Here is a 25,722-nt window from a genome sequence, read left to right on the forward strand (position 1 = left end):
TGGTAGAATGGGCTCTGGAACCAGACAAACCAGGTTAAAATCTTGGCTCTACCACCTCCCATGGTGTGATTCGTCCCATGACTCCTCTGAGCCTCAGTTTCCTCATCTATACAGTTGGAACATGAACAGTGTATCTACCTTATGGGATTGATATAAAGATTAAATGCATGTCAACTCCCAGAACTCCATAAATAAAAGCTGCTACTAAAGACTCTGGATTGACTGAAAGTCATGGCATATTTTTTTGTTAACTTACAAGGACATAGACATTCAAATTAATATTATGCTCTTCAAAGCAATCATCTCAAGGTATCTCTAGGCAGCAATTTTTTTCCCCCTAAAGTTTCCTTTGCTTAATACATTTCTGGAACTTCTCCTTTGGAATTGTTGCCAGCATGAGTATCTTTGGTAATGACAAATCTCTTCGCTGATGCATTATGACCAGAATGGTCATTCAGAGCCAAGTGCAGTATTGAGAAGAGGAGCATCTTTTTTGGTCAAACACAGGCCAAAGGAGAGACTGTAAAGTCCCAACCTGGTCCCAGTACATGTGCCAAGCTCTATCTGCTTTGACCACTTTCCCATTCTATGCACTCAAGGTTCCTCATTCCCTGAACAAGTAGAGCCTTTCCTCTTCCCAGAGTTCTGTGCAGGCTACTCCTCTTAAATGGAATGGCACAGCCTTTTCTCCCTAGTCCATGCAGAAATATCTCACCTAACCACCATATCCCAGCCATGTCAACCTTTCTATCAGTGGTTAAGAACACAGAGGTGATTGAATATTCTTTCCTGCTTTGTCTAAGATTAGTTGACCATATAGTTGAGGGTCCATTTCTGGGTTCTCTATTCTGTTCCATTGATCAATGTGTCTGTTTTTGTGCCAGTACCATACATACCCTCTTGATGATTACAGCTTTGTAATGCAGCTTTAAGTCCAGAATTGTGATGCCTCCAGCTTTTTCAGCATTACTTTGGCTATTTGGGGTCTTTTCTAGTTCCATACAAATTTCAGAATTATTTGTTCCAGCTCTGTGAAAAATGCTGTCTCTTCAACAAATGGTGTTGGGAAAACTGGACAGCAACATGCAGAAGAATGAAACTGGACCACTTTCTCACACCACACAAAAAATAAGCTCGAAATGGATAAAAGACCTGAATATGAGACAAGAATCCATCAAAATTCTAGAGAAGAACACAGCCTCTTTGATCTTGGCTGCAAAGAACTTCTTACTAGACACATCTCCAGAGGCAAGGGAAACAAAAGCAAAAATGAACTACTGGGACTTCATCAAGATAAAAAGCTTCTGCACAGCAAAGAAAACTATCAACAAAACTAAAAGGCAACTTACAGAATGGGAGAAGATATTTGCAAATGACATATCAGATAAAGGGCTAGTATCCAAAATCTATAAAGAACTTATCAAACTCAATACCCAAAAAACAAAAAATCCAGTCAAAAAATGGGCAGAAGACATAAATAGACATTTCTCCAAAAAAGACATACAAATGGCCAACAAACACATGAAAAAATGCTCAACATCACTCATCACCAGGGAAATACAAATCAAAACCACAATGAGATACCACCTCACACCGCTGAGAATGGCTAAAATTAACAACTCAGGAAACAACAGATGTTGGCGAGGATGCAGAGAAAGGGGAACCCTCTTACACTATTGATGGGAAGGCAAACTGGTACGGCCACTCTGGAAAACAGTATGGAGTTTCCTCAAAAAGTTAAAAACAGAACTACCCTATGACCCAGCAATTGCACTACTAGGTATTTATCCAAAGGATACAAAAATAGTGATTCAAAGGGGCACATGCACCGCAATGTTTATATCAGCAATGTCCACAATAGCCAAAACATGGAAAGAGCCAAATGTCCGTTAACTGATGAATGGAGAATGAAGAATGGAATATCACTCAGCCATCAAAAAGAATGAAATCTTGCCATTTGCAACGTGGATAAAACTAGAATGTACTATGCTAACTAAAATAAGTCAGCTAGAGAAAGACAAATACAATATGATTTCACTCATATGTGGAATTTAAGAAACAAAACTGATGAACATAGGGGAAAGGAAGGAAAAATAAGATAAAAACAGAGAGGGAAGCAAACCATAAGAGGCTCTTTACTATAGGGAACAAACTGAGGGTTGCTGGAGGGGAGGGAGGTTGGGGGGAAAGGATAATTGGGTGATGCGGATTGAGGAGGGCTCTGGATGTAATAAGCACTGGGTGCTATATACAACTGGTGAGCCACTAAATACTACCCCTGAAACTAATAATACACTATATATTAACTAACTTAAATTCAAATAAAATCTTTAAAAAAAAAAAGAAAAAGAACACAGTGGTGAGAAGCCAAACACAAGGACTCAAGAAAAGCAGCAGACAAGGCAGTGATGTGCATGGACCAGGGGTAAGCTGCCTAGGTGTGAGCCCCACCTCTATGAGCTATGACCTTAGATGAGTTACTTCACTTTCCAATGCTCAGCTTCCTCATTAGTGAAATAGGATAAAGAGCAGGAGCTACTTCAAAGGTCTATTTTGCAGATGATGTAAAGTACCCAGAACAGTATCTAGTAAATGTTTGTTTAATAAAGTCCTAGATCTATTGTCTCTTAGCTGGGTGACCAGCTCGATTGGGTTACTTAACCTCTTCACATCTCAATTTCTTGTCTTTAAATGAGGATAAGAAAAGTAGCATAATATATGCGGAGTTTTGTTTATGTTAGGATTTCAACAAAATGGTAGTTTTTTCTTAAAGTTATTTCTTTTGAACTCCGTAACACCTTATTTGTATCTCTATCATGGAACATATCAAATTATATTTTAATAGCCTAGACTGAGAACTCTTTGAGGACAAGAACCTTGTCATTATTCTTCTGAAAAGGGGGAAAACCAGTTCAGCTGGCCATAGAATGTGAGGAGGGGACTGAAAATTGAAACAGAAACCACAACTTGCAAAATTGTATTATGACTCACAAAAATAGAAAAATTGTACCAAACCATGACATGCAGGACAAACTAATTTCAGACTCTTTAATACCAGCTCATTCAGACCCATGGTTGTTCTAAATCAGACCACAGACAAACCAGTCTAAGAATAATTCCACACAAAGTCCTACGTCCTAAAGACCACCGACTGTTTCAGCAACTTCATACTTTATAAATTCTGACCAATTCTATGACTAACTTCAGTTTTACAAACTCTGTAGATTATTCTTCCCTAAAATCTATCGCCACCCTGTTGAAATGCCCCCAAGCCCATATGTGCTCCCCCTTGCTGCCTCAAGATAATAAACCTAAGTTTGTTTGACTATGGTGTGTCCCTGGTAGTCTTTGCTTGGTGGACTTCAACATATCTTAGAATGCCAAGGATTTGGCACAGCTCCTGGTATGAAGCAGGCATTCCGTAAATTGTGTCTTGAACAAAAGAACGCAGTAATGAGACCCTTGCTTTTATAACTTAAGAGTTCAGAAGATAATTATAAACAGAGAGTTTCAAAAACATTAGGAGCCACATCAAGCAGCCTTGAGGGGACTATGAATATAATTTTCCAAGCTGCAGATCTTCCAGAGCCATCCTCGACCGAAAATGTGTAATCAGGAATGCTGATGAGAAGCCAGTGTTGGCTGCGCTCTTATACACATCAAGTATAATCCCTGCTCGATAAGAAATGATAAATGAACCAAGGACACAAGGTGAACAGGCAAGTGGACATGGTCTGTGTTCCTAGAGCACTGTGCACGGGGCCTTGCCCACAGCAGTTGCTCACGGAAATGTATTCATTGGTTACTGACAGGCATTTTACTCTGTAGGCGATAACTAGCTGAGAGAGAGAGAGAGAGAGAGAGCAGGGGTAGATCCTGATAAATATGCTGGTCTAGGAAGCTTCCTTTCTAGAAGCAAGTTAATACTATGAGCTGGCAGCCTTGCAGGAGGTTATCTCAATAACCAGGCCATTAGGAGGAAGGTCCTTGCCTGTTGAGATAACAGTGGAAAGGAAATGAATCTCTTTTGCAAAGCTAGCACCACGGTGACTAACTGATTTTGAGGCAGTGTGGAAGGCACCAGAGTTAAAGAAAGATGCATCAGTGTTTACCACCACGGGATCACTAGAAAATGATCCTGACAGAGACAGAAATAGCTGCAAGGGCGGAAGTGATCTTGGTATCAGCGCTAATGCCCGTTACTATGGGTTCAGGTTCTTAAGTTAAAGAAAGTAGCATGGCCTTGCACTAACCACTTCCTACCTGCTCTAACACCCAGCACAGGTCAGGTCAATAAGGGCAAATTAGGTCTTTGTATCCACTTAGAGTAACTATCAGCAGCTTATTGATTCTAGCTACTCAAAGTGATGACCTTCCCTTCATAAGGCATGATCAACAGATTTTTTTTTCTTTAGTTTTGCTCAAAATTGCAATTAAACTCACTTAAGCTTTGAAAGACCCTTGAACTTTAAGCCAATCGACTCCTAGAAGAATAGCTTATGACCACTTTTTTTTTTTTTTTTTTACCTTTCCTTAACATTTTCATGATATAAACAAATCAGCCACTGTGGCCGAAGACAAAACTGGGCCAGACATTTTTCGAAGCTAAGGAAACAGGAAACATAATTGAGACTGATACTAAACTAACTAACATATATAAGTAAATACTATTTTCAAAGAGCAGGATTTTATTTTTTTCTGGAGCCTTTTAGATGAAGGTAGTCCTGCCAAGAATTCATCACAAATCTGGAAAGAAAAAGTGGGGTTATATAGAAAAAAATATTACAGAAAATAAAGGAGACTGATAGGCTGTCACTGCATCACATTTAAAGATTTGATATAAAGCATTAAAGAGAAATAGCCCACAAGGAAAAAGAAAATCAAATATGAATTTCTTCTCCCAATAATGCAATTTTCTGGGCACTGCTGACTTGTCACTCAATAAAAGAAAACATTTTCAGGTCCTTTTTCTGAAATTGCCACAAACTCGTCTATTTTCAGCTCTCTTTCTCTGAGCCTCCTAGAAAAAAATTCTTGAATGATCCCAGGGCCAGGTTTGGTTCAAGTTGCCAGAAGCTTTTAAGCTGCTACTTTGTTTTTATTTTCAAATAATCTCCAAATGGGGGTATGGGCTAGAGTGAATGTTTTTCCCCCCAAATGAGCCTTTTTGCCACTTGGTTATCTGGGTCTATTCTCATTAAATAATTCATGCACAAATAATCAATGAACAACTAGAAATGATTATTAGGTAATTACATTTAGCTTCAAGAGAAACAACCTATTAAAACAATAAAAGCATATAATAGTCTCCCTTTATCTGTTGGGACTATGTTCCAAGACCTGCAGTGGATGCCTGAAACTGAATATAGTATCAAACCCTGTATCTACCATGTTTTTTTCCTACACATACATACCTACGATGAAGTTTAATTTATAAACTAGGCACAGCAAGAGATTAACAATAACTGATAATAAAATGGAACAATTATAATAATACACTGCAATAAAAGTTACATGAACGTGGTCTCCCAAAATATCTTACTATACTCATCCTTCTTCTTGTTATGATGTGAGATGATAAAATGTCTATTGACGAGGTAAAGTGACATGAATGACACAGGCCCTGTGATGCCGCATGAGGCTACTACTGACCGGATGATATTCAGAAGGAAGATCATCAGCCTGTGCACCACAGTTGACAGCAGGTAACTGAAACCATGAAAAGCAAAATCACGGATAAGAGGGAACTGTTGTACCTGTTCCAATGACCATTTTTAACTCTGAAAATGGCAGTTGGGACAACCAATAACATGAGCTATGCTGGTCCCCCTCCCTCAGGGCCCCTGGAGGTCAAAATGAGGCTCCCCATTATGTTAAAGGTCAGCATGTTTCTTACCACACAATGAGGTTAAGAAAACTTTAGAAGACAGAGTCTTTATGCACTAAAACTTCAGAACAGGCTAGGTGAGTAGTAAGCTTTTAAAGTGATAAGAGTGGCTTTACAGAAAATTAATTTGCTCATTAGTTTAATGCATCTACTTTGCATTTTCTCCAAACCTAATGTCACAAGTAATCATTTTGGGGGCTCAATGGCAATGGACCATTTTGCTGGTTATTCCCAATTCCCCCTCTACGACACCCCTAACCACATTCCACCTCTCCTGCCTGGGGGTCAGGGGCCAGGGGTGGGAGGGTTGTGATCCCCCAGACTCCCTGGGCCTCTAACTTCCTGTTGGGTTTGACTAGTGGGGGGCACCCGTCAAATATGGGAAGGTGGGAGGAAAGCAGTGTGGTGCTATTTTCCCTATTCTCTCTCTGTTTTACTGCAGCGTCTAACAAGAGTTCTCTCCCTTTCCAGCTATGGCTTCCGTCGAGTGACTCTTCCTCCATAATTACAACCCTCACTGGACTCCACTATCTGTTCCTCTTGTCCGTTCAGCCTGGGCAATGGCGTCCCTTTTGCTGTTAGTTCCTGGGTGCTGAAGCACCCCTTGTTTATTCCTGTAACATAACCCACAGGTTGGCAACAGCCCCGTCATTAAACTCTCTTCATTCAAACCCTCCGAGGTAAATTCTGTTTCCTGCTAAGATCCCAATGCAACCACTGTGCAAACTAAATATAGAAGTGTTTGTGTCCTGGCTGAGGATGGTGAGCCAGCACAAGAGAAGACCATTATCTGTGAAAAACATTCATGAGCAAAACAAACCTCCACCAAGCTTTCTGTTTGGGCAAACAATGATTTAATGTCAAGCTTAATGTCAGAACCAGCAAAATATAGCTAATATTCTTCCTTTCTAACTTCTCCTTTTTTGAAATGAGGGGGTGAAATATAACACTTTCATCCCCACCATCAATATACTCCCATTGGATAAACCCCAGGAAAGCCAGTTCTAAAGACTAGAGATTCTCCATAAGTCACATGGATGCTTGAAAAAGATGAGCTTTGGGCGCCTGGGTGGCTCAGATGGTTAAGTGTCTGCCTTCGGCTCAGGTCATGATCCCAGAGTCCTGGGATCGAGCCCCACATCGGGCTCCCTGTTTCTGGGGAGCCTGCTTCTCCCTCTGCCTCTCTCTCTGTCTCTCATGAATAAATAAATAAAATCTTTAAAAAAAAAAAAAAAAAAAAGAAAAAGATGAGCTTTTATTCCATTCCTATTCTTTTGCAATTAGAAAAAGAACACTGTCTGAATTTTTTTTCTTGGGTGCCCAGAATTCAATTCACTATAGTGTAGAAAGGGTGATGATAATGCCTTTCAAAAACTAGGGCCAATTAACAAAATAGAAAAAAAATTTAAAGCACCATTTTATCCAAATCGTACAAGGTGGTATATGACACTCAAAATTCATCATCGGTTCTAAAACTATATCTCAGATGGCACTTCTTTTTCTTCAGTCTGGATATTTCTTTATTTAGCCAGAGTCTACCGTTCTCTTTATATCATTAACCCACCAAAGGGATATTTGTTGAATTTGCAACAAGCAAATAAACTGTACAGTTTCCAAGGCTAAACGTAATGTTTTTATTGGATCCTCTCTTTTTTTTTTTTTTTTTTTTTTTAAGCTATGGGCCCCTAATGACATAGGAGCTATGAATTAATAAGCAGAGAAGACATTTTAACTCAGGCACCATGAACTAATCAGGCTATCTCTTCTGCATTTTGCTTTACACAGTGCTGGTTCTCACTGCCACCTCTCTCTAAATCCATTCTCCAGACCCATTCTCCACCCATCCCTCCTTCCTCTGTGCCCAGGAACTATGTCGCCCATCCCCTGCCTTCTGCCTCCTTGTGGAGTTCTGCCAATGGGAGGTACCAGCAGGAGACCAGGGTAGAGGTGATAAAGACCCGGGTCTCCCTGCCCCATGTCCTCTGTACATTGGAGTCCCACTGTTCTAGCAGTGGCTCTTTTCTTTCTCAAAGAGCCAATTACACATCCCTGACTACAGCTCCACCTGAGGGGCCCTTGCTCCTCTTGCCCGCATCCCAAAGGGAGTAGAAGCTTCTCCTTACTAAGCATTCCTGGTTGTGTTAATATCCCTTATTTGCTCCTTTCACTGTCTACACCTCTGTAAATAGTACTTTTGCTCAGTTGTCTTCAGAGTCCTGCAGAGTGTGCCTTCTGTTTGCTGCTGGGTCCCTGACGAATAGGAGCATGACTTGGAATGAAAAGCACAAGGTCTCCTCAGGCAAGGGGAGGCCCCCCAACCCCCAGTCCCTATCCCCCTACCCATCCCCACCACATGCTTCTGAACCCCAGGGTTAAAAATGCAGATCTGAAGAAAAGCTGGGAAACCATCACAGATTCAAGGAGATGAAGGGGGTAGGACAACAAAATGGAATATGGAATGGAATGTTCCAGGAAAAGGATGTTAGTGCAAAAACTGGTGAAACTGGAATACAGTCTGTAGCTCAGCATCATTGCTGATGCTGATTTCTTAATTTTGACAAATATATTCTGGTTACATAAGACGTTAACATTAGGGGAAGCTAGGTGAAGGAAATATAAGAAATTTTGGTACTATCCTGGCAACTTTTCTATGAATATAAAATTATTCCAAAATAACATGTTTATTAAAAAGAAAAAAAAATAGATTTCCCAGACCCTGCACCGGACCCCTGAATCAGAATTTCAGCAGCACATACTTAAGCAGGTGGTGCAAGGACTGAAACTTGAAAAGCATCACCCCTAAAGGACTTGGAAACTATTAGTTCTGGTTGAGATAAGGATGGAAAGAATTGTTTACTGATGCTAAATTACAGCATAATTACTTGACTATTTAAAGAAAAGAGCCAACTGAAGCTTTGTCAAAGTTCACCTTCTATCCCAGTTAATTAGAATGATTCATCCCTCGACCAGTCTCTGTATTTAGTTTCTTGCATAAAAACACTTGAAAAGGTACAGGTAATTATAGAACCAAACAAAGAAAGTGACAATAGAGTTCCTCCACGCCCTCCTCCCTCCGAGATCAAGGTGTTTTGCAATGCATGTCCTTTTTATTTCTCCCAAACAAGTTTCCAAGAGGGCAGGGCCAACCAAACAGACTGTGAGTGGTTTTCTTCATCTTTTCCATGGTGGGTTTCTTCAAGTTGATTTTAAGCTCTTCAAGGCAGGACCTATATTTTCAGTGTCTTCTGTGTTTTTCTACAGCTCAGTTCAGTATTCTTCACCCATTACATTAATGGACTGATGATCTGCACTTCCCCACTTATCCACATCACTATTTATTTGAGATAGCCTGTAATTCTTATATTCAACATTTTCTATGCCATTGGAGTGTGTAAGAAGGGGATAGGTAGAGGTGAAAATGTTGTCATTATTATTACTTGCTCATTCACAAAAATGTTAATTGAGCACCTACTATGTGCCAGCCACTATTCTAGGCCCTGGAAATCTAACAATGAATAAAATAATTTCCACCTTCAGGGAGCTTAAAGTCAAATCAGGGAGACAAATGATTAAACAGATAAGTACCAAACAAACTATAGGTTTTCCCTTCCTATCCTCATGCTTTGCCCACCATGACAGGGCAAATGGAATTTGACTTAGGAACAGGAAGAACTGATTTTAAAGGAGACATAATCTTTATCTCAATCCCCTCATTCAAATAAAAATCTCTCTTTGCCTTACAAAGGTTGTTACATAGCTCAAATAACAGTGGATGTAAATGTTATAGAAGATTGCAAAATGTTATAAAAATGTCAGGCAAAACAAATTAATGACTTAAATAGCCCCTGTCCACTAACTCTATGGCAAAAAGGTAGTGGTTCAGTGGCCTTTCCATTAACCAGAAATTTCAGACAGTAAGATTTTATAAAAAGCAATCCTTTCAAAGATCTAAACTCTGTTGCTTTGGAGGTAGCAATTAGTGAGAATTAGATTAACATCAAAGAACTGCATCAGAGGGGAGAAGTCTCCTGTGAAGAAAGCAGGCCTGGCATTTTATTCATGGTAGACCCATTTTTGCTTCACTCTCCTTGAACAAACAAGGAGGGCTCTGTTACTTCAACTCTTCTCTAACATTGAAAGGGATTTCTCAGCCAGAGCCATTCACATTTCTATTTTATTCAAAAAGAAGCTTCCAGATCAGCGATGAAAGAAAATGTGCTAAAGTCAGTGCTAGCACATATAAACCTGTGAGCAGTTTTCAGCAGATATCTTATAACAGATTATGCTTGAAAGAAGTTTTGAAAATCAGATTTGCTGTTTCAGATAAATATAGTGTCTATTCTCGGCTTCTAAGGTAGAAAATGTTCTATTGGAGCAGTTTACCATCTTTTTCTCTGCCTGGAGAAGTCGATGAGCTTCTAAGGGCTCTCTGGATACCATGGTAACTGCATGATTCTGATCAAGTCTGTGGTGTCTGGGGTACAGGTTAAGGAACCTTACAATGCTACCTAAGAAAATCTGCATTAGAGACACTGCTGGTGTGTTTGAGCTGGACATCTGACACAATCGCCGCAGGTGCACATACGGTTGTGAGCCTCTGCTGTGTCCCAGCACTGGGCCAGCACTAGGGTAACCCAGTGACTATAGGACACCATTGCAAAGAACTCCCGGTGGGTGTGGCACCTAGGGAGCCGCAAGTTCATTACAAAATATACAAGCGTGCATAGGAATTATCTTGTAAAGTTTTAGCTTTTATTCCAAATGAAAATTGTATTCCCTAGTTTTTGCTGCAACTTCAGTTGTGCAAGTCTTTCATGAAGATGACTTCAACTAAATATAAACTGAAGTAGAAGTTAGATGTTGAGTGGGGGAACAGTAAGAAGATCAGAAAGAAGTTTAAGTTGTTCATGTGGGGCTTCAAATGCACTTAGCTGGAAAAATCACAAAAAGGAAAATGAAAACTATTGGCCTATATAAAGAAACAGCATTTTTGGCTTCACCGGTAAGGCGAAATCACATCTGGCATGTGGGACTCTCTGACGTCTACCTAGACTGTCTCCCTGGTAGTAGTAACATTTTCCCTTCACCCAACAGTAATGAACAAATATCCGATGACAGAGACTTCCTCCTCACTGTAGCACATGTGTGGATGCTCACGCCATCAGATTATGCAAGGAATCACTTTGGGGCTCACCAGAGACATGAACCAAAGAGCACATCAATCATTTCCACACGTGTGAAAGAAATTTGATCATTGACCCCAACTGATCTTCACAAAACCCATGAGTGAGCTGAATTTCTTCGGGAAATATTTAGGAAGCACCTGCTAGAGCATCAGAGTGAACCAAGAGCTAAAAGAGACACACAAAAGAAACACCAGGCCTGGCCCCTTTTTACCCTTTCATTGAAGAGATGAGAGAGACTTGCAGGAAACAGGTAACATTTTGCTCTATCTCTCCTGCCCTTAACACTCTCCATGTCTTGGTTGACCTCATGGAGTCCTCCCGTCTTTGGTGTCCACCCACCCACCATGTCAGTTAATCACTTCCTCCATCTTCATGATCCTTCCCACCCCTCCCTACCCACACATCCCTTGGGCTCCCTTCCTTCTGGGCACAATCTGAGATGCTTATGATCTCTCCACAGAACCCTCAGTATCGTTGTCCTCTTCTCTTTTTAACCCTGGATTCATTCTGTATTCTGTGTTCTCTGCTCCAACACTCAACACTCCTGGAGAAAAACCGTGTAACCACATAGATGCTTTGAGGAAGCCATGCAGAAAGGACTACTGGAGAATGTTAGCTTCGCAATTAAAAAAGGTAAGTTCTTTGAGGGCAGGAACTGTGTGTCATGCTGTTTTGGTAAGCCTGAGGGCACCCCAGCAGATTTACTAATCCTTGTTGCAAAGCAGTTAATACCAAAACCAAAAGCCTTAGGGGAAAAAAAAAAAAAAAGGTCCATACTCATTAGACAGATAAACTGATTTTTTAAACTTTCACACATGGTTTACATGAAAATAAACACAGCTATTCCAAAATAAAGCATTCAGTAAAGTAGTTTTAGAAGGTAGTCATACTTAAAAACAGCTGGTAAAAGTCATTCTGTGGATTTCAGTTATTCTGTGAAGACTTGTAAAGCTCTTCAAACTTATTTTATAATTCAGAATAGTTTCTAACATAAGCTCATTCTTCTTGCTAACTAAAGCAACGTAGTAAGATCTTACTATCTCTCTCTCATACTACATGACAAACCACCTCTAAAACTTCACCAAATAGGAGCCATCTTCAGGTCATATCTGTATTTCTCCAGGGAAAAATGGAAGCATCTTTCCATATCAACCAGAAAGGTAAATATCAAAGGAATCCTGAAATAACTCATCACAGGGAGAAGAGAGTCAGCATCCTCTCTAGGCAACAGCCACCATGAGGCATAAAGTTTCAGCGTGACATTGCTGCATGAACAGGGGACCCCAAGGAGCCTTGCGTACTTCGAGCCCACACTGGAAATGTAAAATGTTCTTCCCTCACACCAGTGGCAAACCTGTCTCAGAGCTGGGGGGGGGGGGGTCACTGCTTTGCCAAGCCAACTGCACAACAGGCCACGACCCTCATACCAGCTTGGCAAGAAGAAACCCAAGTGTTGCCTTGATTCTCCCACAAATGTAATAATATCCACAAGAGACTGATTGGACAGCCCACGATGTCATTTCCTCTAATTAAGGACTGCTCAAGAAAAACCAAAATAGCCACAAAGCACTGTCAGCAAAGCAATCAGCAGCGACAATTAGCTGTCAGCTGACAAGCCTGAGCTGAGCCTTGTGTAGGGAGCTGGGCTTGTCGCGGGTTTCCAAATTGGCATGACAGCAAGAGTCAAGGGTGACAAGGCTGCGAAGAGGGGCCAGAACCTGCTACATACCAGTGGGTGAGGGGAGCAGCAACAGCTTGTTTGTTGGTTGGTGGGTTGCTGTGTGGCAATGGAGGGGATCCTAGGAAGAATCCTACAGGGTGCTTCCGAAGTAGCTTGGAAGTCTGCTGGCTACAGCCCATGCTGCATTCGCCACAAATCGCCCTTCTCTGCCTGGGAGAACGCTACCCACTCTTGACAGTGTATACACGATTCATCTGCACCTCCTTTGCGAGGAATTCACAACTTCAGTACACGCAAACTCTCCCTTTTCTCAACTCCCATAGCCGATGACTGTCTATACTACAGGGTCATTAACAGCAGGAGTTGAGAAAAGTACATAAAGAAACAAATATAATAAAACCGCATCACACTACAGAATAATATATACGAAGATTGTGTGTATGTTTGTGTGCGTGTGAAACACACACATATGTGTATAACAATTATTAGGAGGAGCACCGTGCTCCCCTCCCCAGCACCTCTCCCTGGGCACATAAAACAAAACGCTTTGTCTTCTTGAAACTACTAGAAGGTGATTGCTTCCCTTTGCTGCATCCCTTCCCTCCTCCTCAAGGGAGTGACTTCTCAAGTGGCTGAGACTGAGTGAGGGAAAGGACTCGGAGGTCTAGACACCCTCCCTTCTACTTCTGGCCTCAGCTGTATTTATTTTTCTTTCCCATGAATGAAAATTCTTCAGCAGCAAAAGTAATAGACCTGATTATAGCTGACCCTGACCAGAATTTAAGCCAATGTTTAGCTCCTTGTCTGCAGTCTGCATTTAGTTCTCTACCCATAGCAAACCCATAACAAAGCCAGCAGCAATATGCCCAACTCAAAGATCCATTTCCCAGACTCCCTTGAAGCTAAGGGTGACCACTGACATCAAAGCAGAATTCAGTGGCCTCAAGCAACTGAGACAACTCTTTGTCTGGGTTGGCTCAGCGAGAAGGCATGACCTTGTGCCCTTCTCTGTCTACCTGCTGAGAACACACACAAGATGGCCCCACACTGAAAAAGATATGTTAAAACAGTGTCATAATATTGCCAGAACTCTCTGACTTCATGTCAGAGACAAGGAAAGACAAAAGGAAAGCAGCCACGATGATCCAGTGATCATGGCTGGCTTTTTTACAGTATCAAGGAAAGAAGACAACCTAGGAATTGGGATACATGTAAAATTAACTTGTATTGAAAGCTGAGGAAAAATAAAGAAAATGAGAATTCTGGCAGCACATTCCCATCGCTTGCATCACCGGGTCCTCAAAGTTGGGGAGATTCGAAAGCTGAGGGCTCTCGGCAAGGACCTTCACAGAGGGATGGGTCCTTGCTGGAACCCTTCGGGCCAGATTTTGAAGCATCAACAGAAGCTTCATGCAGGAACCTATTTCTTAAACTGAAACCAAGGTGGAGAGGAAGGCCAAACTGCCCCTCTGAGGCCAGCTTCTAGGTCTAGGAAATACGTTTATAAGAAGAAACAACAGAAAAATCCCTGCTACAAGAAAGGGGCAAGGTTTTTGAGTGCTAGGAACCAAAACTCAAGAAAGAATTTGAAAATAAGAAGCTTTAAGTATGCATGTCAGTGATCATTGTTCAATTAAATTCAGTAATTTAACTAGAAAATTCATTTAAATGTCTTCATTATGTGCACTATGTCCTGGTTTATTCTTAAGGTAGGATTACCTTCATAATATTTTGACTTTGAAGGATTTTAATCTCATTATTAAAAGCACTGTTGGCTAAAAGGGAAAAGAAACAGTGATTATGTAAAGCACCACTTCTCAAAGCTCCAAGTGCGTAAGAATCCCTCTGGATCTTGTTAAAATGCAGGTTCTGATTCGTCGGGTCTAAATGGGACTTGCCTCCTGCATTTCTAACCAGCTCTCAGGTGCTGCTGCTGCCACTGGTCCGCAGACCACCCCTGGAGTAGCAAGGATGCAGAGGGTTAAGCATCCAAGCTGCAAGTTGATGTGACTGTGCCTGGGATGCTGGCGACGCATGATACTGCACTCCTAGGTGCTGTGGACATCTGGCGTTCTTCAGGACACTGCACTTCACACCCCTTTTCTGGAAGCCACAAACCTCCACAGGGCCTGCTTGCGGTCTCTTTCTTGTTTTCTTTTCCAGGCCTCCCTTTCTCCTCTCCTTCTCATGAAGACCAGGAGGGCAGGGAGAGGCCATCCTCCTCCTTCCCTCACCCCAGCCCTCAGAATCAAGTTATTCTATTGTGTGATTCCTGCCACTGCAGGCAGTTACTTCCTGAGAAAGAAGAATGCCAACCCAAGAGAAGAAGAACACTTGAAGCCTCTCAGTTTTCCCATTAAGTTTTGGATTGTGGTTTTATGGTCTTCTTTTGATTCGGCTTTCATCCATTTCTGACTGGCATTTTCATTTACCCAAATTTTCCTTTAAGACCAGTGGTGCTTAAAAAGCTGCAACATCTTTTTGCATCCACTGAAGATACAGAAAGCCACAGAAAAAGCTGTATAATCAACAGAAGCGTAACTTGTATTGAGCCAGTCAGAGAGCTAAGGTTACAAGACAGCCAGGTGAACTAATTTAGAGAATGGCATGGATCTCCAAGGACAGACGGGACACACAGACTGTCACCTTTGACAGAGTGCAGTAGGAGGGAGTGGCCATCATAAAAGCAGGGAAGAAGAAAACAGCCAAAATGTTAATGAATCCTAAGGGGCTAGTGTGTGCGAGCATGACAGTATGGAATCCCTGGGAGCCTTTCTCAAGCTTCTTCTCCCATAGGTTTCTGGCGCTACTCCTGAGAAAGATTAAGGGCAGGGTCAGAGACTGAAGAGTGATCCTTTAGAAGGGCACAGGCAAGAAACCTGTCCATTTCCCACAACTTTATTCCACATTAAGCAAGAGCTTTAAACCACTGGGAGAGGAGCAGAAAACCTTCCCACTCCCAAGATCCAAGCAAAGATCCACTGATTCTTGAGAAGGGCAGAAGCAAAAGCTATCTGCCCTGATGGAAAGACAAAAAAACTCTCAGACCTAGAGTCTGGTACTGACACAAAGAGGTCTGCTATCACTCAGGGAGGGGCAGGAAGCCCTCTCTCCCCAAGACACCCACAGACACGAGGCAGAGGTTGACTGCCATGAAGAGGAGCAGGAACAGGGACAACGACCAGGTCCTGAAGTACAGACACACAAGGCCTGCCCAAGACTGAGGCTGGACCAGGAAAACGGACAACCCCTCCACCACAGCCACTGCATTACACTGAGCACAGGGCAAGAACAGTCTACTTCTAGATGAGCACCAACATGGAGAGAGATCCCTTCAGTGGAGCAGGTGTGGTGGGTCTACTGAAAGCTGAGGATGGATTTTGGACAGTGAGAAAAACCCTCTGGCACACCAGCCACACTAAGCGTAAGGTAACTATAGGCCACCACGGGAGAATGCTGGAGTCTGGTGGGCTGAAGATAACTCCAGCAACCAGGAGCCCAACCCCTCCCTACTAACCACTGATCTTGTCATCTGCTAACAAGATTAACACAAACCCTCACATCAATCACCTTACTAAAGAAGAAGTGTACCATTTCTGGGTAGCAATATTATTTACTTTATTATTTACTACTTTTCTATAAACAATGTTCAACATTCAACCAAAATTATGACATGTTTTTAAAACTAAGGAAAAACAACCCATTGTCAAGATAGAGCAACTAGACAGAGATGACTCAGATTTTGGAACACTCAGACTGAAATTTTAAAATAGCTATGATTAATATGTAAAAGGTGCTCATGGAAAAGAAGAATAAAATGCAAGGAAAGATGGAGAAAATCAGTAGAGACGTGGAAACTATAGGAAACAAAGAGAAATTCTACAAATAAAAAATGCATATCAAAAGTAAAGGTTTCCTTTGCTAGGCTGATGAGGAGACAGGACACATTGAAAGAATCGGTAAACTTTAAGATTGATCAATAGAAATTATCCAAAGAGAAAGGAGAATTTTTTTTTAAGTATCCAAGAGCTATAGAACAATATCAAAAAGTCTGATAGGCATGTAATTAGAGCACCAGAGGAGGAGGAGAAAGAAAAAAGTGCTAAGGTAATTAAAGAGGACAAAGGAATAGCTTTTTTAACACACAGTACTGGAAAATCTAGACGTCCATATAAAAATGTGAACCATGACCTTTACCTCATACCAGATACAAAAATTACCTCAAAATGTATCATATAACTAAATATAAAATTTAAAACTATATAATTTCTACAAAAAAAAAAGAACATATTTGTATTCTTGGTTTTAAGAAGGATTTCTTAGGACAAAAAACTTATACCCATAAAAGAAAAAAATTGGTAAGTTGAATTTCATGAAAATTAAAAAGTTCTGCCCTTTTAATAACACTTTCAAGAATATGAAAAAAACAAGTCACAGACTGGGAAAAGATATTTGCAAGCACATATTTGATAAAGGGCTTGCATCCGCAATATATTCAATTATAGATCAGTAACAGAAAGATAGGTAACGTAAGTTTAAAAATAGGTGAACAATTTGAACAGACACTTCACCATAGAAGATATACAGACGGTAAAGAAGCACATGAAAAGTGCGCCTGGGTGGCTCAGTTGGTTAAGCGACTGCCTTCGGCTCAGGTCATGATCCTGGAGTCCTGGGATCGAGTCCCACATCGGGCTCCCTGCTCAGCGGGGAGTCTGCTTCTCCCGCCAACCCTCCCCCCTCTCATGTTCTCTCTATCTCATTCTCTCTCTCAAATAAATAAATAAATAAATAAATCTTTAAAAAAAAAAAGAAGCACATGAAAAGGTGTTCAACATTATTAATCACTAGGGAAATGAGAATGAAAGCTACAATGAGGTACCACTGTATACCAACTCAAATTGCTAAAATTACAAAGCCTATTAATACCAAGTGCTGGGAGGCTGTGGAGCTAGTAAAACTTTCACATATTGCTGACTGGAATGCAAAATGAAACAAGTCACTTTTGAAACAGCCAGAGGGATTTTTCTCAAATAATATTAAACATACAGTTGCTATATTTACCACGTGATCTAATAATCTGACTGCTAGTAACTTAACCAAGAAAAATGAGAACATAAATCTATCAAAGACCCATTAACTAATGATTACAGTAGCTTTATTCATATAGCCAAAAACTATAAATAACCCAAATGTTCATCAACTGGTGAATGGATAAACACATCGTGGTACATCCACACAGTGGAATTCCTCTCAGCAATAAAAAGGAACAAACTACTGATACAGGCAAAAACACGCATAAATTTCAAAAACTTTATGCTAAGTGAAAGAAGTCTGAAATGAAAATCTACATACTCTACAACTTCATTTACATATTATGAATAAAGAAAAATTCTGGGACAGAAATCAGATCAGTAGTTGTCAAGGGCTGCAGGTAGGGAAAGTAGATCTACTACGAAGGAACACTCTTTCAGTTGTTGGCTATAGCATTATGACTGTGGTGGTGGTTACATGATTGTATACATTTGTTGAAACTTATCAAACCATAAATTTCAAGAGAGAGAATTTTACTGTGTTGATTATTCCTCAGGAAGCCTAACCAAAATAAATAAATAGATAAATAGTACTATGGCCAAAGGATGGTGCTTGGTCAAGTGTGTATCCACATAGGAAAAGTTAATCTTGACCCTCTCTTTCACATCATACACAATAAAATCAACTGCAGATGTACTATAGATCAAAATGTAAAAGAATAATATAGCTTTCAGAAGGAAAAAGAAAACATCTTTCTGATCTTGAAATAAGGCCAAGATTTCTTAAATAGGACACAATAGTGCCAACCACAAAGGAAAAAACAAACAAACAAAAAACCAAATAATTTGTACCATTTTAAAGGAATTTCTGTTCATTAAAAAGAGAGTGAAAGGTAAACCACAGGAAAAAGAGAAGATATTTACAACTCATATATCCCAGCAAAAGCTCAAATCCAGAATACATATTATTAAAAATGTCTATAAATCAATAAGACAACTCAATTTTTTTTCAAAAAACATGAATAATCACAATTTTTTTAATATTTGAGAAGGACTTTCATAAAACAAGATATATGAACAGTCAATTAACATATGAAAATGTACTTAACTTCACTGGTCTATAGGGAAATGCAAATTAAAACTACAATATGATACTACACACCCACCAGTAGAGCTTAAATAAAAAAACAACCAGTCAAACTAACAAAAACAGAAAATACCTTGTATTGGAAAAATATGAAAAATCAGAACCATCACATATTCCTGATTGAGATGAAAATTTTTAAATCAATGCAACCATTTTGAAAAATTCTTTCATAGAGTCTGCTAAAGCTGAACATATTCCTACACCAAGACCCAGAAATTCCCCTCTTGCATACAAAGCCAACAGAAATGTGTGTATGTAGCCAAAACCAAAACTTACCAAAACTGACTCAAGAAGAAATAGAAAATCTAAATAAATGAGAAATTAAAACAGTAGATGAAAATTCTTCCCTCAAAAAAATTCCACACCCAAACTGTTCTAGTGTCAAATTTCATCACACATTCAAGTAGCCAGTAATTCTAATATTTTGAAAACCATTCCTGACAGCGAAAATACTAGGCAGGAAAATTTTAGCCAATCTCAGGACTATAATTTAACAAACTACATCTCACTGAGTACAACAAACTACATCTCACTGAGTACAAAAATGTATCATGACCAAGCTGGTTTTTATCTTAGCAATGCAAGGTAGCTTAACATTAAAAAATCAATTAATGTAAATCACCATGAACAAAATTTTTATTAAAGGATAAAAGTCACTTGATCACCTCAGTAGATTAGCAAATCATTCAATAAAATTCAATGTACAGGTGAACTAACTAATTTACTTTTAACAAACTATGAGTAGGAAAGAAACTTCTTAATCTGATAAAGAATATTGGTAAAGTACCTCCATCAAATGATGTACCATAATTGATTTGATACAATTTAACTACTCTTGGATGTTTAGAGTCTCTCCTCTTTGTTTCATTGGGCTATTATAATTTATGCGGCGATAAACATCTTTGTGCATGTTGACCAAGTTGCCTAACCTCTCTGTTCCTCAATTTCCTCATGTACAAGATCGAAATAAGGCAACACCTGACTCATAGGGTTATTGCAAGGATTAAATAAGATGTTGAATTTAGGTCTTGGGGAGTCTTGCGAGAGAAGTGTGGCTTATCAACCTGAAAACTCTTGTTCTGTATTTACCTGGTGGCAGATTTCTCAAAGCACGCTGTAGGCTCAAGTCAGAAGAAGTCACTCTGTTGAAAACAAAGAAAGTTATTGTCTTAGGTTATCAGGAACTAAGGATAGAATATCTGAGGAGTGCAACCAGTGATGGGAACTATCGCTTGCTCCAGAATTCCCCTGCATCATTTGATAACTTCTGCCCATTCCAACTTCCTTCCCTCGAATCAAGTGAGGACGGCTACTGCCCTTGACCTACGGCATTCCATTTTTGCACAGCAGCCAGAACGACAATTCTAAAATTTGAGCACGACATACTACACCCCTCCTGAAACCCCTTCCACAGCTTCCTCTTACTTTTGGGCAACCTCCTCGTCATGTCCTATAAAGCCCTCCATCATCTGAGGCCCACCTACTTCTCTAGCTTTGTTTCTCATCTCTGTACCACCGTCCGTTCTCCAGCTACACCGCACTTCCTTCAGCTTCTCCTTCTTTGCCACTTCCCTGCTTTCATACACACTGCTCTCTCCCTCTGCCAGGATTACCCCTCCCCCTTCCCCACTCACCTCTACCTGACTAACTCCTACTTGTCCTTCCATTCTACACTCAAGTGTCACTTCCTCAGTCAGCCATCTGCTCCCCTTCACCATCTTAAGTTCCCCTATTTACAATTCCAAAGAAGCCCGCACTTTTCTATAATATCATGCATGCAACTACTAATTCAGTAGATCTTGTCTTCCCTGTGAGCCCAGGGATCACGGCTGTTTTGTTCACAGCTATAACCTTATGCCTCGTCCAGCCCCTGGTCTCACAGTAAAACTTAATAAATATCTATACAGTAAAAGAATTTCTAAACTCATTCCTCACCCCTAGCTTTCTAGCTCATCTTTTGATTCATGCTGCTAATTTAATAGACTTCCTACTTTCCTACCACATATCATTGATGGTTAAGATTCACTGATGGTAAGAGACAATGCTGTTTTATATGACAACAAGGAAGAAAAAACCAGCTGCACATTAAACTGTGATACACTATGATTTAGAACTTTTATTTCATACTTACTGAAAGAGCTCTACTGGACTTATGTAAGGCCTGGGTTTTATCATATCCATAAAAAAGGAAAACATGAAAAGTGGAATGAATTGGTTAGGTGTGCAAATTTACTTTGGTTTAGGTATTCGCATTCAGAAGCCACTCTATGAATCACATTTGACACGATATTCAGGGAGTGTGTCTTCCCCCACAATATTGTCCTCTCTGCCACAAAGAGCTTTAGTAATGCAGCATTTCCTAAAAAAGTGCTCAAGTATTATATTCAGGATTTTCTTCTAAGCTTCTGATACTTATCCACAAGTGTTGGCAAGAAAATCTTACTAATAGATGCCAGAAGATTTCAGTCAACACTGAGGACTTGCATTCCTTTCTCAGATGGTCATCAAATGGATCACTGACTGAAACAATAGGGGTTTCAGTTGTCTTGTCAGGCTACCAGAACTACCAAGTTCACACACGCCCAAGCGATGCAATTACAGCACAACTACCACCTGACCAACTGCAACAAAAGATGCTTTTGGTTGTGGGCACATTCTGGTACCAGTTTCAAAATGTGAGAAAAATAAAACTTGTCTTAGAATCAGTGAAATATGAGAGGTTAAAAAAAGACCTCAGAGAACTTAGGAAAGTTCATAAAAGGAAAAATGCAAATTCATTCTCTCTCTCTCTCTTTTATACACTCAAACACACACACACACACACACACACACACGGTCAAAAGCATGACCAGAAATGTTGACCAGTCACACACATTGAAGTAGGGAGATGAGTGCTCAAGGCTCTGGGCTGACAGCGGGGATTAAATTTAGCCCCCCTCCTCCAGCCAGGCCCTGACACAGGTGCTTCCCCAATGGACTAAGAAGGCATTTCCTGACTTTCCACTAGCCCAGCCACCCCCTCATGGACAGAGTCCTCCCCGAGGTGTGTCCTTTCCCCAGTGACTTTTTAACCTATTAAAATACCTCTTTTTTTTTTTTTTTTTGCTTCTTATTCTGTGTGTATGATTAAAAAAATAAGAGAGAACTGAGGGTTGCTGGAGTGGTGGGGGGTAGGAGGGATGGGGTGGCTGGGTGATAGACATTAGGTAGGGTATGTGCTATGGTGAGCGCTGTGAAGTGTGCAAGACTGTTGAATCACAGATCTGTACTTCTGAAACAAATAATGCAACATATGTTAAAAAAGAAAAAGAAGAAGATAGCAGGAGGGGAAGAATGAAGGGGAGTAAGTCGGAGGGGGAGATGAACCATGAGAGACGATGGACTCTGAAAAACAAACTGAGGGTTCTAGAGGGGAGGGGGGTGGGGGGTGGGTTAGCCTGGTGATGGGTATTAAAGAGGGCACGTTCTGCGTGGAGCACTGGGTGTTATACGCAAACAATGAATCATGGAACACTACATCAAAAACTAATGATGTAATGTATGGTGATTAACATAACAATAAAAAAATTTAAAAAAATAAGAGAGAAATCTACCCACTTAACAAACTTTTGCTGTATAATACAGTTTTGTGAACTATAGGCACAGTGTGGTATAGGAGATCTTTAGAACTTGTCCATCTTGTATAAATGAAACTTATATCCATTGAACAGCAACTTTCCTTTTCCACCCCCCTGAGCCGCTGGCAGCCATCACTCTACCTTCTGCTCTATGAGTGTGAATACTTTAGACACTTCTTATAAGTGGAATTATGAAGGACTGGCTGGTTCATCCATGTTGTTGCAAATGACAGGATTTCCTTCTTTTTAAAGGCTGAATACTATTCCATCATATGTATATATCATGTAAAATACCATCTTTAAGTAAAAGGACAATTCTTAGAAATGTGCCATCACATTAGAGCAGAGCAGACTACAGCTCCCTCATCCCCAGGCCAGCATTCCAGGGTCCTGGGGTCTCGATTTACAAATATTCAACCATGGCAGGGAAAAGGAGCAGAAAAGAGATACCACCGGAGAAGCCAGTGGGCCGCTCTGTACGCCAGTTTCTTCATCTGTAAAACAGTCATATTTAGGGTCCCAGAGATTACACACTCAAATGGGAGTTTTAATGAAAGGGATTATTTACAAGTCATGGACAGGGTTAAGGAAAACTGTCAAAGGATGGTGAAGTGGGTACCTCCTAATGGCCAAATCCAAGGAGAAGCCAGAGGGCAGGTAAGCGCACAGATGTGATCCTTGGAGATCAGTGTCCCAGGGCTCAGAACAATGTGGAGTAGGGGGAAGACTAGATCTGGGAAGACAGAGAAGACCCAGCACACATCATCTCTGAGTTCCCATAAAATTCCAATATTCTATGACCATTTTGGTACAGAATTAAGTTTTGCTACAGCAAGAAAAAAATTCTGTTTACTCCAAAGATTTGAGGATAATCCACCAGGATGCATTTTCTTATCATTCTGTGTGCTTAGCTCAGATAACAGCACTCATTTATTGCTCTTGGAAACAGCTCAGATTGAGAACATTCTACTAAACAGTCCCTGTTTTCCTTTAACTGAGCTCTTACAAATGTAGCAGGATTCGGCTTTGAGCTAGTAATTGATGTTTCGCCCTCCTCGTCTTATCCCCTGAGACCCACCCCCCCTTTTCCAGAAGGAGGATCCTGTAGTGTCCACCGCCTCACAGAAGAGATGTTCCAGCAGGAGCAGAGAAAAGGGTTTTGGCTTTCGAAACCCCAGCACTTAGTCTCAGAGCACACACAACAGAGCCAGAGCAAAGCTTACCACCTGCTCCCGCCCCTCCCAACCCCACACCCAGACCATTATTTTGTTGGGGGAAAGTGTAGAGAGAAAGGACTAAGCAGACATTATGTTTCCCGAGCACAAGGCTCCCGAATCCTTTCCCCACAAGCTGAGACAGTAAACGGTAAGTTTCCCTCTTCTCACTCAAACTCATTTTCAAGTCTCCCATGCATTCCGTGGCTGGGCCAGGCTCCAGGGACCACCTCACCGACCCCACGCCCACCCTCCAGCGGCAGCAAAGTCTGCAGGTCTCAGGAGTCACAGGGGTGCTCAGTCCTAGGACTCTAGTGTGAGATTTTTAATTTCAAGAATCAAGGATCCTTTCAAAAGTTTCATTTTGATAAATGGTTGCTTCTGGAGAAGTTCCTGGTATCATCCGTTCCAAGGGCTCAGGCAAAGAGGCTGACCAGTTTCTAGCATCTCTCCTTTCCTGAACTCGGAGGCAATGCCATGCTCCAAAGTGCATGGGGCTTTGCTGTAACTGTTCTGCAGACATCCAGCTGGGCAGCACCGGCCATTAGAGAGATGTCACACGGTGCCGTGAAAGCTCTCTCAGAAGAAAGGGGAGTCACACTGGGTTAGAATGAAGACCCACTTGGAAAAAAACAAAAATAAGTTTGCTGAGTAAAACATGTTGTTTCTTCTTTCAAAGGAGTTAGGTTATTTCCAAGTGGCTTCATAACGTGAAAAAAGACTAACTTTTGGCAAATAGACTAAAAGGAAGAGGGAGGCTTCCATTCTGCCCATTTGGAACGGGGAGTCTAGGGGGGCTGGAGAGTTCAGTAATTATCTGGATGACTGCGGCCAAATTGTTTAATCTCTCTGTGTCTCATTTTTCTCATGTGCAAAAATGCCAGGGTTCAGATTAAGTTAATTATTGAGGTCCCTTCCAACTCTAAGAATATGTGACTTTCAAGCGGGAAAGGAACTTCCCAGTTCAGAGTCCAAAGATTTGCTATTGAAAAATGAAGCAAAGAAGGAAGAAAGAACTACCATTATCAGGCAACGAGGCCATAGTCTGACAAATAACAGAAAAGAAGTGCTCTGTGGATCCTGTCACTTGACATGTTATAGCTGCATTCCCATCTTGGATGATACCATACGAATGGGCTATCCCATGCATCTCAAGAATGTCCCGACCATATTAGGAATTCTCCTAAGTGGCTCCACTGTGACATTACACAGTACTGTTCCTGACATGGCCATTTCAGTCAGCTTCAGACTCAACTCTAGATGAAAATATTATAGTTGGATGATTTGTCAAGTGCTAAGTCTAATCCTTGCAGCTCTTTTTTCAGAGTCCATAAAAAGAAGAGTGCCAGATGTTATACTTGTGTATTTAATGGGAAACTGAATGGGAAAAAAACAAAACGCAGCAAGCCTAGTTGTAATATTTAACTGTTTTTGAAAACCCACCATCTAAACATACCAAAAATAACATATTTTCACAAACTGTGACAAAGTCAAATGTCTCTCAAATGCAAAAAAATAAGTCTGTCACGAGCCATTCAGAATAAAGCAATCTGTCAGTTGTAAAATGCAAGTACTCCTTTATAAGTCATTTGCATGCTTCCAACTCTTTCAATAAATACCATGTTAACATATCACAAATATTCAGAGAGAATTTCATCTAAATCAGAAAACACTAACTAATCGGTTACTTGGGTAACATCAGGCTGGATCTCCCACAAGCACTTAGCACTTATCAGGGATAAGTAAACTCATCATCTATTGCCCCAAACTGTTCCCCTCTTGATATCCCCTTCCACTGATCACACAAGCCAGGAACCTGAACATTATTTAACACTCCTCCTCTCATCAATAACCAAATTCTATAGATTGTGCCTGCTGAGCATCTTGGTCCCCTGTTCTCTATCCCTACTGCCACTGCCTAGGTCAAGCCTTCACCCCCTATCTACTGGACAATTTC

At 40.7% G+C, this 25,722-nt stretch overlaps 1 protein-coding gene across 6 annotated transcripts in view; it reads right to left on the bottom strand.

Annotated features, from left to right (window-relative positions):
- The window catches only part of NCALD (neurocalcin delta), a 371,302-nt gene that overhangs the window by 238,581 nt on the left and 106,999 nt on the right, over positions 1–25,722 (bottom strand). For all 6 annotated transcript variants that reach the window (XM_073893058.1, XM_073893059.1, XM_073893055.1 and 3 more), the window contains exon 2: positions 20,024–20,076. The gene's annotated coding sequence lies outside the window, so the exon portion shown is untranslated. The remainder of the gene's footprint in view (positions 1–20,023; positions 20,077–25,722) is intronic.

This window comes from Callorhinus ursinus, unplaced genomic scaffold (genome assembly GCF_003265705.2).
Source record: "Callorhinus ursinus isolate GAN/ISIS: 27379988/994484 unplaced genomic scaffold, GSC_fseal_2.0 scaffold5, whole genome shotgun sequence".
Classification (NCBI taxonomy): domain Eukaryota; kingdom Metazoa; phylum Chordata; class Mammalia; order Carnivora; family Otariidae; genus Callorhinus; species Callorhinus ursinus.